We start from the raw sequence: 15,068 nt of genomic DNA on the forward strand, positions 1-15,068 counted from the left end.
TTTTGCCTCTAACTTGCCAATCTTTCTTCAGCCTTCAATGCAAATTAATATGCTTCTTCTACACTATCCATTTTAACATAGTTGATATCATCTTGAATTGATGTCCTTAGGCCACTTAGGTATCTACCACCTTATCAACTTCATCATCCATATGTCCAAATCTTATACCCAACTTGTAGAATTCCTTAGTATATTCCTTCAAACTCATGTCCTTTTGTCTCAAATTTTGCATCTTTCTCAATAAACTAACTTGGTAGTTTGTTGGAAGAAACTTCTTTATTTTTTCAAGCATCTTCATCCATGTTTTCATCTTTTCTTTTCCTTTTCTTGGTCTTTCATTTTGCAAATGGTCCCACCAAAGAGAAGTATGACCTTTCAACTTTGTGACTGCTATCTTAACCTTCTTATTATCAAAAGTACCTCCATACTCAAAAGTATTCTTCCATTTTAGAGATCAAATCCAATACTACATCATTTTTAAGTCTCCCATCATAGCAAGCAACTTCAACAATACATCTAGTATTCTCCCTGGACATAACTCTCAAAAGCCTTTCTTTATCTTGTTCAAATTCAGGTTTAGGGTTAGGATCAGGTGTTGCCTCTTCTTCATCACTAACATCTTCAAGATGTACACTTATGGGGTGTCTCCACAGCTTCAAGCCTAGTTTAAATATGCCTCAACATATCCATGATAGCATTATCAACATTTCCTCTACCATGAACCATCTTCACAATAGTTCCTCCAAGATCATAACCTTTTGCAAGTTATGGGTTAGATTCTTGATCTGCCACCCTACAACCAATTCATAAGGTTCTTCACAATCTAATCCATAAGGAAGAACTCTGCTCTAATACCACCTGATGTAGGGAGGTAGGAGGATTAAGCAGAATTAACTTAACTTAAACCTGCAGACATCCCTTGCTTAGAGTTACACATGGAAGCAACATTCAAATCAAAGAAAACACGATGTACATGAGGCTAGATCATTGGAAACCAAGTTGGTGTAATTATTAAAGATTAGAAGACATGCTCAGCTATGAGGCCTTGAAAGTTATGACCATATACAATGAACTTATGAAATTAGAGTCCAAGGTCACATTCTGTCTTCTCTCTTAGCTTTTCCTATTCCTCTCTATTGAACCATCTATTTTCCACATCTAACCAAGCTTCTTATATAGCTAGCTAAGCCACAAGTTGGCTAGTCAAGAATTTAATTACATTATAGGTCCAACCTTGGAGGTGTAAACCAAAACCAAAGAAAATAGAAACATGAAACTTTGCGCACTTGACAAGAGGTTCACACGTTCCTTGGGAGTCGGTTGCTAACTTCACTACATGTCAAATTAACATAGGAAACCATGCCAAAGAAAACATTGCACCTTGCAAGATGAGAATTGCATGAAATAGGAATCGCAAATAATGGCACAAAACTCAAGCAAAACCAACAAACAAGGCTTGCATACTTAGGAGGAGGGTCCATAATAGGTCCTCAGCATGATGTTAATTGTGCATAGAACAAAACTACAAGCAACAATGACTACTTTACAAATAATAGAGTGGTACCAAAAACAAGAAATATTTTTGGTTGATGAAAGATTGCTCTAAGACCCAAGATGTTCCTGCATCATAAACGAAATACTCTATTTTGACATGCCAACCAAATCAAATCACGAGTATTCCATGAACACTTCATTTACCCTTCTCTAATCAGTAAGGACATAATATTTTCTTAACAAGGGATAGTAATCATATACGATAATGTTAGTAGTACAGGGTTCATGAGGAATTGCTATCAAATTTTGTACACAAGCTAAATAGTACATCAGGTAAGATGACATGAAAAAGTCTTTCTTAATCATTTTAATAAGCTTCAGTTGTTCTCTTAACAAATCAAAAATTAACTCCCCCCAATCCATGTATTGTTTCCCATCCTAAATAATCTCTATATACCCAAACATCTAATCCTCAAAAAGATAAGCCACAAAAAAACCCTTAACTCTATGCAAAAGTACCACCAAGTCATGTATATAGGGATTCATGTGATCCATGTTTAGACTTATGGGAAGACATGAACCTCTCTTATAGAATTTATTTGTCCAAGTCCTAGCTATGGCACTATGATTTTTCTCAAAAGCTTCATTAAACATAACTATGGATTGAATTGGGGTAAAATTAGAGAAGGTTTCATTAGGGATTTTGAAAACTAACACTATAGTTTCCTAGTTAATCTAAAGAAACAATTTCCCATCATTTTCCCTAATACATTTTGACCTGATGTCATAATTCCTTACCAAGTTTGTAGGCTTCCATCTCCAAGACCTTTAAATCTCAAGTGGTTAGACTTCTTACTTAGAGAACTGGGCTCTCATACCAATTTTTGGAATTTTAATGGAAAAGAGAGAAGTTGAGAGGGGGAGAGAATTAGGATCTCCAAAGAATTTTACCACTTCAAACATTAACCATACTAAACATAATTCACCACACACCTCATTAACTAACCTTATAATCAATCATGCCAATATTTGGTAACACAAAAACCCTCCAATGTGAAAGTAAAACTACAGTGGGGATGACACCGATAAAGTCTTCACTACTGCAATAACAAAGTGTCTATTAGGGATACAATTTTATCACTTTTGATGATCTACTCTATGAGGGGTCTGCTTTGCTAAAAGCATATAAGACTATTAAGTCTACTTTTACAAAAGGATTTAAACTCCGCAACTAAGTGAGTACTTTTTTAGGAGATTTACAATAGGTTTATTAGGACTACTCTATTGAGAGATTCACCTAATACATTGGTTAGAATTTAATAGTACCATGATCCTTTAGTCTGCATTGATTTTCTAATAATAGATCTTCTCTCTTCAACATCTAATCACCTCAATGTGACTATTTTGCAATATCTTCTCACTACATTACTCGATCACCTTTAGTCCTTCAACACTTGATACTCACTAATTCTCCTTCAACTTTGCATATATGCATTCCTCTAGCTCATAAGAACATATTCAACCTTGAATCCCTGCTTATCTAGCCATCTTAAGAATTTTCTAGTATGAAATCAATGATTAGCATTCATCCTTTTTTCCACTTAGGTTTTCCTATGTTATGATTTGGTCTTTTTACTATATAGGGATTAGTGATACTAAATTATAGGCATAATCACCTCCTTGATCTTCATCTTGATCATAGAAACACGTTTCATGCTCAAAAAAATGGTTTACATAAGATTTTGTGTCATTCCAAACTCATAGACACAAACTGCATAAATCAACCTCTAACACTCTGTTGTGCTTGATTCTTCCTATTGATCCTCAACATATACTACACTTGGCTTAAATTTTTTCCTCTTTGAATTACTCAACTCATTTCACACTTGATTCATATTATGTGTTGCCTTCTTAATAGCTTGGCAACTACTAATTGTTTGGTGATTATTATGTGCTCAACACATATTGAACTTGTGCACTTCTACACTTTGAAGCTCAGGCTTCTTTGTGGCTCGGTGGTAGTATTTATTGACCAACTCTACCTTGTGAATGACTTAGTATTTTGCTCTAATAGACAATACCAAGATTTCTTTTATATATATATATATATATATAGATTTATTTATTTATTTATCTATTTATTTATTTCTCATGTTTTCTCTCTTAGTCCCTTCTCTATCTACTTGCTCATCCTCTTTCCTTCTTATATCATTTTCAGTTTGGCCTTGTCTACAACTAGATTATCATTTTATGGATCTCTTTCAAATCTGAATGATGGATCATAGAGTGTAATTTCAAACATTGATGTTAAAAAAAAAACACAATCTAAACCAAAAGATATTGGTTCAAAATTAAAATGGATTGTGAAAAATTATTAACATTGATTAACTTGACTTTCTTATTTATGCATAGTCATCCCCTTTATTTATCTTTTTGATTCATGTTTAGATTTGAACTCAACTTTTCACTCAAACTATGTTTTTGAAATATTTCTATCAATTTTAGAATTTTGAGAACATAATTAAATATTTATCTCATTTAATAAGATTTTCTTAATTCATCAATATTTTACTCAATAATTGATAATTGTAGAGATTTAATTCAAATCAATCATTTAATTCCTTTTTCATGTGTAATTGGCAAATGGGTTCAATTTAATTGATGTGATAGGACATGTAATTAAATTAATTGATTTAGAATTATTTAATTTCCAATCAACATTGGTATATATAAATTAATAGTTCTTTTATGATTATTGAAAGTTAATGATTTTATGTAATTTGATACTCAGATCAGATTACTTGATAGAAATTTGCTATGCCTTTTGGTTAGGACTTTTTTTTTTTTCAATCAATAATTAGGATTGGGGGCATCTGGTTTAGAAGACCATTTTTAGGTTATTACAATAGGTACTCCAGAGTCCAAAGCTATTATATTACCTTTCTTTATCATTACTATTATGGGAAAAGGGTGTATTTTCACTTTTACATTTTAAATTCTTTGAATAATAGTGTTATTGAGCACCCAAAAAAAGAAAGTTGGTTTTATAGAAGGGTTTATCTTGCTTTTTGCTAAGCTCAAAATTTGAAGCCCACAGTTAAAAATATCAATAAGGGGGACAGTAAAATCTTGCATAGAATTAAGATAAAATCCACTTGGGGGACCAAAGTTAAGAAAGGGAAGATTGTGTTAGATGATAGTGACAATAGGATGGAGACTGGGGAGGACTCTGATAAGTTTGGAGGAAGTATTGGTTGGTGAGGAATAGGGAAACATATGGACAGATGAATCTAAAGGCATGAAGATAGATGAGGACTTGGTGGCTAGAGACGTCTCTATGTCTTTGAAAGAAAATGAAAAAAGTGGGAGCCTTACTCCCTCCCTGGTTAAGTAGAAGCATCTTGGTAAAAGCAAGGATAACAAAATGAAGAAGCCCAACTTGTCTAGTTAGGATAAGGCTCATCTTGTAAATTTAAAGTACTACTGAACAAACAATTCTACTGGGCGTTATTTTGACCCTAATAAAACTCCAATTGATAATTCAAAAGTTGTATTAGTGGACAAGTCTAAGAGGGGGAGCCTATAGTCTATGGCTATCCCATCTACCTTGGAATTCCTTCACAATGCTAATGCTAATGTTGATGCGTCTCTTTCTTTGGATCACTAGATTTATAATGAGATTCATGCTTTGGAGAATAGGATTGGCATTTTGGAGAGGTAGTTAGTGTGGGTTACCCAGTGTCATTTCCACACTGCTTCCTCTAGGATTCATGTGTGATACTGGGGCAATCCTTGCGTGTTTGTTTTGAGTCAGTTCGTCAGTCCTCTGGACAGTTGGTGAAAAGGCCTTGATGTTCTTGGTAACCTTGGCAATTAACCAACAGTCCTATAGCAAATCTAGTGCTCAACTACATGGTGGTACTTCTCTTTGAAGTATCCCCCCGCTCAAAAAGCTTCAATGGTTTTCCTTCATCTCCATTATCCCCCATCCATATCCAGCATCCGTCTCTCCTATCCCATCTTATGCATCAGTATCTCTTTGGATCACTCCTCATGCTTAGCTTTAGGGATCCACAATCCTAGTCTTAGGGATCCACCAATCAAATCAATCCACCAAGCCTCATCTTTCGAGATCCACAATCCTAGTCCTAGGGATCTCCGAAACCCATCTTCCACCAATCTGACTCTTTGAAATCCTGTTGCATCAGCTTTTTTAATCCCCTCATCCATCTCCCCATCCTGGATTCCTTTTATAGCGCTCCGCTCCTTCATCCTCTGCAATCTTTGAGATCTTAAGCTTGCTTCCTCTTGTGTCTTTGATTCTCCCTTTATCATTCTCTCGTAGTGAGAGTTTGAGCTAACCAAACCTCTTCTCTTAAGCAAATCTGAGTCTTCTTGCTCATCTCGAATTCTTGTACTTTTCAAGAAGTCGTCGAGCCTCGCTTTCTCTCCCCGCTACCTTCTTGAGGGGGCATCTCATAGTCCATTCTCTCCTCTTCTGCTCTAGCCTTGGGCATCTTATTTTCTTATCTTTGATACCATGCCACTTGCAGCATCACATCAAAGAGGGGGAAAATGTAGACACCTAAAAAACCTTTAGAAAATAAAGTATTTTTATTTTCTAAAAAATTCCTGATGACATCATCATTTATTAATTAATTAATTTATTTATTTATTTATTTATTTTTATGCCATTAAATCCCTTTATCTTAATTAAAAATATTTAATTAAGGAATCCCTCCCAAAAATGTTTAAATCTTATTTAAACATTATTTCCTTATTTATTAATTATTTAATTAATAAATTGACCAAAAATCCTAAAATAAATTTAAAAAAAAAATTTTGCCCAAAACTTGGCCAATTTCCTTATGACCAATAACCTCTTCCAAAATCTTCTAATCCTTCTTTAATTTTGATTAAAGGCTAATCCCATCATTTCCTACCCCTAATCCCAACTCAAAATATTTAATTAAGATTAAATATTAATCCTCATGTTTATTAAAAAAGTTTTAATAAATATCTCCTCAACCCAAACCCTTGAAATAAATAAAACTTTATTTATTTCATAAAATCTTATCCTAGAAAGTTCTAGACTCTTCTAGAAAGTCTTCATCCTCATCCAAAGCCTAGATTCTTCTAGAAGATGTCTTTAACCCTAATCCTAATCCCCTCCTAACCTTGTCACATTCCCTAAACATGGGTTAAGACTTGCTAACTCAAGCCAAAGTTAACAAATATCTCCTCCTTCACCCACCCTCATTAATTGCAATCCACTTGCCATCCACTTGCCTAGTCCTAAGCCATCTCTAACCCTTCCTCTAATCATTTTTACAACCCTAAGCAAGCTTAAAACCTCCCTAAACCATCAAATTCGAATTTCATGGTATCTCTCACAAATATCTTCAACCACAAAACTTTATAAAGCCCACAAAGTCATAAATGTTCTTACAAAGCACTTATGAAGGGTCTTTATGAAGATTTTATCCCTTGAGCCTCCTTTGTTGACTCATCCTTCCCCTTTCCTCCATCCTCTCACCATGTGACATGTGTCACTTCTTGATTGGTTGTAAGGAAGCACAATCCATGTGCTCTCCTCTCATGCAATCTAAGCCCTCCATGAGCTTTTTCCCATCCTTGCATCTTAGCCCTCAATCCCTCAAGCCTCTTGCCTATAAATTGGATCCTTCCCCTTTGCAAAATAACACAATCCATGAAGTAAAGTTATAATGCTATTTTGAGAGCCAAATCCATACTAAAGCCATCTATCCACACCAAAAATCCACAATCATCCATTGAAGCCTTTGGAAGCATATTGAGCATACATCCTATCCATTTAGATAAAGCCACTCAACAAGAGAGCTTCTCATTGAGAGAGCCCATTAATGGCTCATATTTTCAATTGAGAGCTCATCTTAGTCTATCTTGAAGTTTATGAATTTTGTTTAGTTTGTAGAAGCTTTATTTAAATTTGGTTTCTATTAGCATACTAACATTGCTCATATACAGTTAGTAGATTAGACCAAAGCTATGGAGGTCTTGGAAGAAACATGTAGTAAATTATTAGAGAAAATAAAGCAATACGGTGATGGACTCTACAAGATTTGAAGTAGAGTAATAGTAGAATTAATTTCTACCTACAAAAGATCAAGGATTTTATTGGGTAGATGTATATGGAAGGCATTGAGTTGAATGTGGATCTGGGTAGTAAGGACAAGGAAGAAAATTCCACTATTAAATATTTCCCTAGAAAAAGAACAAGGGTTAGTATAGTAGGTAATATGAGTGAGTTCTGAGTTGGTTACTGGATGGAATATTCTCTAATGGTTAGTTTTGAGTGAAGATATTTTCTTTTTAACCTCCTGGGCCGTCTTTTAATTGTTATGTGTTTGTTCTATAACTTTTTTGTGGTTGTTCTGTAAAACCAATATTTTATTAAGTTTTGATAAGAATGTACTCTTTTCTATGAACCTTGTTACCCCTCTTTTATATTGTTTGTGTTTTGTCAAGAAAGACTCTGTCTTGTCCAAAGCCATGAAGAAAATCAAAGATACTATGGAGGAGGTAATAGTCATTGGGAACAAATCTGTGAAATGTCTCAAGGATCTTGTTTAATCTTTTCTTTTTACATTTTGGGGCTTGTATGTTGGGTGTTTTTTCACTTTTTCTAGTTTTTTAATCTTTTGGTTACTGGGTGGTTCACTAGTTTTGCATTTTTAATCAGTGTTGTTTTAAAAATCTAGTGTTGATATTAAATATTTTTATGTAATATTTTGCTAGGGCTTTTGAGTCCCTAGTTAAAACCTATTTTTACCTTAATCCAAAACCATACAAGTTCATTTACCATACTAACTACATAACGAAACATGGGAAATAGATTCAAGTGCAACTATAGTGATAAGGATCTAATTTTTTTGAATTGGAAGGATATGTCTCCAAAAAGGGTATCCAAAAACATGATTGAATTTGGATGACACCCAAAGTTCCCTCTATCCACCATATGACATTCCCAAGTATTTTATCAAACAAAATAAGGTCATTTGCCATACATAAAAATGCCCAGCCCTATGACATAATACCTTCTCCTCTGAAAAAATGCCAATTCTCTTGTGAGGAAATTTTCTTTGTCATACAACAAAATACTCATTTGTATGACAAAATGCTAAACTCATACTACAAAACATCGTAGTCATACAGAAAAATAATTCATCATATGAGAAACTTCTTTAGGGTTCCTAACTTTACAATAAAAAGTCCAATAAATTACATTCAAAAAGTGTTGGAAAGCTTTGGAAAATTTCTATGGCCTAGCATACCTAAATTTTTCATAAGGTATCAATTTGAATCAACAACAAAGATTCAATTAAGGAACCAAACTAAAATCCTATAAAGAATCTAACTCCACATTAGGGATTACTAGAAATATACACATCAAGGAGGTAAGCACTCGATTGTATCATAAATATAAATAAAGCATAAACCACCAAATCTAGATCTACAACTCTATATAAATGCAATCAACAAATATAAGCAGTAAGAAAGTGAGGAAATAAGCTCTAAATCCTATAATTGGAGGAAGTACATCCATGTTCACTCATCCCCAATAGTAGTTTACATAGAAATACCTCCTAACCATATGGTACTAGTAGGTTTGTCATGTCATTCTCATGGAGATAATGGCTTAGCCATAAGCATAAGACAAATGCTCAACCAAAGGGGTGGCTAACACACACGACAAGCCAATGCATAACCTCAAAGGAGGGTACAACTATCCAACATAACATACATAAATACAAATACATCATGACATAGTTCCATCCAACATGAGGACTAATATCAAAAATTGATACCAAGCACACACATAAAATAGGGTCACTATGGTTGGTTGTCGTAAATTAGCACCAAATGTATTAGTGTTAGTACTAACAAATATTGGGTGCAGAGACTCAATAATTTGAGTGTCGTCATGTGGTACATAATGATTAGTGTAGATTCAATAATTCTCTCTCTCATCAAGTATTCTCCACTAATATCAACATTTGTAGATGCCAAGGCAAGGGCTTATCATGTCAACATATGGCTTCTTCTGACTCTTCAGAACTGCTATGTTCTTCAAATTATTTTATGATCTCTTGACTCTCACTTAGCTTTTTCATTAGCTTCTTCCTTTTAATCGAGGAATTCTTAAGTTTTTCCTCCAAATCTTCAATGGTTTCAAGTGCTTCTTCAAGCTACCTTTGTAATGTAATCTAAGAGATGTCATTAGATCTTCCCTCAAGTTGCTAGGCTTGTTTCTACTAGGGACTAAACTCTGATACCAATTATTGGTCCCAAATGGTACTAGGGGGTGGGGGGTTTGAACCAATATTGGCTCTTAAGTAGGCTATCTCCTTCATCATTCTAATCAAAGTAGATAACAACTACTTAACTACTAAAGCGATTGGTAAGTAGGAGATATTTTCCACAAGTCAAATTATGATATTGCTATTAGGATTTAACTATATAGTTTTGAGTCAAACTCATTGACCCATGTTTCATGAGTAGTGATTCACATGAATCCATCTCTCATGAGAATAAATGGAACACTTAGCACTCATTGGATCTAGGTGATGCTCATAGAGATGAAGCATCAAGACTTCCCGAGAGGTCACCCATCCCAGTACTACTCCATCTTGAGCTTTCTTAACTACAAAGTTCTCTCCATAGTTAAACCCACTCTTCTTGGAATCCCTCCCCTTTTTACATCAAGATCACTTTAGTTTCACATCTACCCTTACTTTTTTGGAATAGTTTGTTGTTGTATCACTTCCTCCTACAAGTACTTCCCTTGCTAGATTGCATTGCAAACAACTCTTTGCTATTACCCTTTTGGTAATCACTCTTTTTCAACAATTATATTAGCAACAATCTTTCATCTTTCTCCTTCTTTTTCTCTCCCTTTTCGCTCCAGTATATGACCTTTCAAACTATAATCAAAGTGCCTATATGCACTCTATGAAGTCAGGGCACAATTACCCTTGACAAGTATCCTACTTGATTTTGAATTCAATTTTTGAATTCCATGTCCAAACCATTCACCTAAAACCTACCTACTCCTAGGGTCTAGACTAGTAGCCCTGCCAGTCCATCTATGATCCTATGTGTAGCCGTTGTCCTTGCTTGCTTTCATCACTTCACCATTTGCTTTAGTCACATCAATTTTGATTGTTCTCCTATCTTGTGACATTCGTGGTGACTCACTTCGTAAATTATCTATGATCAACTACCCTTTGCACTTGTCTATTAGTGGTGGAATAACATATATGTGTACAAGTTTACTCTTCCACCAATAGCCATGTTACCTTGTAACATCTCCTTCCTTTGACTAGTTACCAATCAATGACAACATAATTTTACAATCTTCATGCCAATGAGACTTGTGAGATCAACAAGATTGTGTCTACGTACTTTCATGGTTTTGGATTAATTAAGGTTGAAAACATGTTTATGATATTGATTCAACCCCCCCGGCCTCCTAGCTATCTAAATTATTCAACACCCTATATAACATTCATGGATCTTATGAGGCTTGAATAGATTTTGCATCTAGTAGATAACTCTTAGTTAGATCAAATCAGAATAAACACGAGTCTCTTCATAATTATATCTTTTATGAATACATCATTACAAAAACATGCCTAAGAGTAAAAAAAAACCTCAAACCTACTTGTAATAGCAAGAAACTAAATATTATGTTTAGTTTTTTCATTTAGATCCATCTAATATTTGCACAAGAAAACCTAGCTGACTATTTTCTTATCCATTATTGAGTCAACATGAAAAGACCATTAGTGATAATGACATGAAAATACAACCAATTATCTTTATACCAACGTTGGATACAACAATTAGATCTAATACAAACATGTTGGTAACATTCTTATTAATCTTGAGATTCAATACAATAGTCTTCAACATTCAACTTAAAATCATGTTCAACACATTACTTGACTACGAGCCTACAATGAAATATTTGTCACATTAAATGTGTAACTTGAATTATTCAAACCCTTGATTATCTAGATTCAAAAGAGAACTAAATACACACACGAGACATTACAACATGGTTTTTACACCAACACCACAAATTGATTTATTTTTTGTTGTCCCAAATTTGATTACAATATACTAAGACTAAAACTTAAAAGGAAAAAATATTCCTAAGTTAACCCATACAAGTAATTACATTAATGGAAAATGGGAAGTGAAACCCCTATATAATGAGAAAGAGAAGAATATTTCTAATAATGGGAAAGTTAGATGAAATATGCAATAGACAAGTGCCACTTTTCCTAATTTGATATGTTTGTTGAAATATTTCTCCTCTCTCTGCTTTCTTGAAAAATATACGCATCTCAACCTTTTAAACTATGCTTTACTCTTAAGTGAAAATTTTCACTTATTCCCTCGTTAATGTTTTTGCTAGCTAAAATTCTTTATCATATTTATTCTAAATTTTTTCAATTTTTATAGTTATGTCCACTTATGATCTTTAACACTTTCCATCCATTTATGTTTATGTGAATAATTTCCCATGACCATATAAATTTCTCCACTCTATTGAATAATTATGCAAGTATTTTACATTTTCACACAACCAATTCCATCATATTCAGACATTCCCCACTCTTGTGAAAAAGTTTCACTACTTGATTGAAACTATTTGTAGATGTAGTAATAATACTTTGCTTTTACCAATTAGAGTGGAAAATTATTAAGTTAAAAATAAAAATTTACCTCCACTCTTTTCATGAAAATAATTTCACGTTCATACCATTAAACCCCTATATGCCTTTTATAAAAAGATAAAAGTAAAATTTCCCATATGCTTGATAACTTGATTTTCATTTGGAGAACATTTTCATCTAGTAATGCTATGTGTTGCCTCTTTCCTTCGCCATATGTATTTATCATTTTTATATTACAACCACATACTTGTATTGGATACACCTTGTGTTGAGGAAATTTATTTTTCTTTAATACAATCTACATTTTATTTTACAAAATCAAAATTGTGCCTTATATATCTATGTAGAAGCCCTTCAACCATTGGCAAATACAAACCAAAAATATTCATTGTGGAATGCACAAGAAAACCAACGTAGGCATGAAATAATATAATTAGTAGAACATGTGTGACACTCTTCACAAACTTTTCATATTATATTCACCCTTGACCAATGTAGTACATGGAAACTTGGGCAAGCCCAAGATTGTTAAAGGCAACTTAAAATGTTCATACAACTATTAGTTCATACATTTTTTTTGTGTAAATACCCTCTACTTAGAATCAGTCAAATTTATTCTTGTGCTTAACACCGCATACATTATAATCATCTTGCATTTTCGTATGTGAATTAATGAAAGTGACAATGAAATATAAAGTCCACAATTCCCAACCAATTTGTAGTGTATCCCACAAATTGATCCGCCTACATTCATTGATCAATGCATATGTCTTAAAACATTTTTAGTCATTGGCCATTAGCTACAAACATCTACAAAGGATTTTAAAAAGCATGATTATATAAATATGAAATATGAGCTATGTCTTGTATCATGTTTGCATTGCCCTTCTCTAAAAATATCATTCTTACACACAAAGAGAGGACATTGGGTTGTGGAAGCTAGCTTTACACCTCCAAATTGGATTTACCTAATGGTTTCTAAAATCCTTTCAACAAACCTATTTAGTGTATATCCTAAATAATTTTAAACCAAGAGTCCACATTTTTCTAAAATATTTTACAAACAAGTATCTTAATAAAAAAACCCAACAATCTTCTGAGCACAAAGAATTATGCACTTAAAATTGTCCAAATGGCACATTAATAGGATAAACATTGTGTTTGTTTGCTCTTTGAGCCTCCTCCCCTAAATTCACTTAGCTCATGGGTTCTTTATATTGTAGAATGTGTTTAGAATTTATATTTGCGCAAATAACTTGGTATCTCATTTAAACTCATTTTTTCCCCAATGAGCCATTGATCTCATGAGACTAATCGAATAAAGAATGGTCCCCATAGATTTTCAGCTTATGTCTTTGCCCATTGAAGATTTTAGCATTTAATTGATAAAACTAGTTGAGTTTTCTTTTATTTTCACCACTAACTTGAACATAATTTCATACTACATGCACTAAATCAAATATAACCACACATTTTCTTGGATGCTAAAACTTACACTTGAGAATATAAACAATTATTAAATTATTTAAATAATTTTTGTAACCCCTTGACTTTTGAAAAACCCAAAAAAAGACAACATATTATTAGGCACAATAATATTAAAATCAAAATGATTTAAATAATATAGAATTTATTATCAAATTCATAATCAACCTTGGATACACAAATTTATATTAAGTCCCTTGGAGGACTGACTTAATTTTTTTTATCTGTATCTATTGAATCTCTAAAACTGGGTCCAAACCACTTCATTATGCCTTTTATATTAAAAATCATGCAACATTTTATAATAAAAGTTTGATAAACAACCTTTATAAAAAGTGACCAAAATGAGAAAACAACCTCTAAAATCACCCTTACAATATAACTAGATGTTGTCATAAGACCATGACAATAAATAAGTATGTATTATCATTTACTAGGAATCCAATTGGAGAATAAAATTTATTGATGATGCACGAGGTAAGAGATATTAATGCACAAAGTAGGCAACTTTGTTAGTTTTGAAGCTAAACATTTTAATATTTTAAAACCCTATCACATGTGCATTCGTATAAAATAACAGATAACTTTTTTGGGAGGTCACCACCAAGGGAATATAATCATTTATATACCATGAAAACATATGTGGAAGAAAAAAATCATGGATCAATACCTAGTACAAGCTATTAATCGCCAAACATACAAGTATACAACATTACAAATTGCATTTCATTTTGGTATGGTAAAAATACCAAAAACTACCCTTAGAGTTTACAATTAAGCTTATAAGGACATATATATCTACGTAGACAATATGAGGAACCAATTAAATTGTAACAAAAATCATCTAGGTGTAAGATAACAATTCCCCAAAGTGAACCTTCTAGTAGATTATTCACAATGAAAATTGTAAAACATAAAAATTGCAAATGGCTTAGACTTAGCAAAATTATCAAATGATCTCTTGGAGCTTTAAAAAATTGCATGTGGGCACATATATACTTTGACATGTTGGAAAACAACTATCTCCTCTTGATAATCACCTAATTATGAGTTACAACTCTCTCAAAATGGCTACTTGGAAGATGTTACTCTATGCATGCTTAAAATAAAAAATAAATTCCATCTAGAATGCGCTGAAAGAATAGAAAATGAAATCATAGGGGTCTAAAAATGGACACAAGGGTTATTTTTTGTTGTTGAAAATACATGATTATTATCCTTTTATTATGGCAATAAAATGTCCAAAGTAGGTCACTTAAAGTGTGCAGACTTTGAATATTCATTGACCCTTCAAAGTAAGTACACAAAAAATATGTCGAATCTGACTTTGGTGGGTTTAAAACTGATAAGTGAGCTTAATTATCA

The sequence above is a fragment of the Cupressus sempervirens genome, chromosome 5 (genome assembly GCF_028749045.1).
Source record: "Cupressus sempervirens isolate cs-2001-9-10 chromosome 5, ASM2874904v1, whole genome shotgun sequence".
Classification (NCBI taxonomy): domain Eukaryota; kingdom Viridiplantae; phylum Streptophyta; class Pinopsida; order Cupressales; family Cupressaceae; genus Cupressus; species Cupressus sempervirens.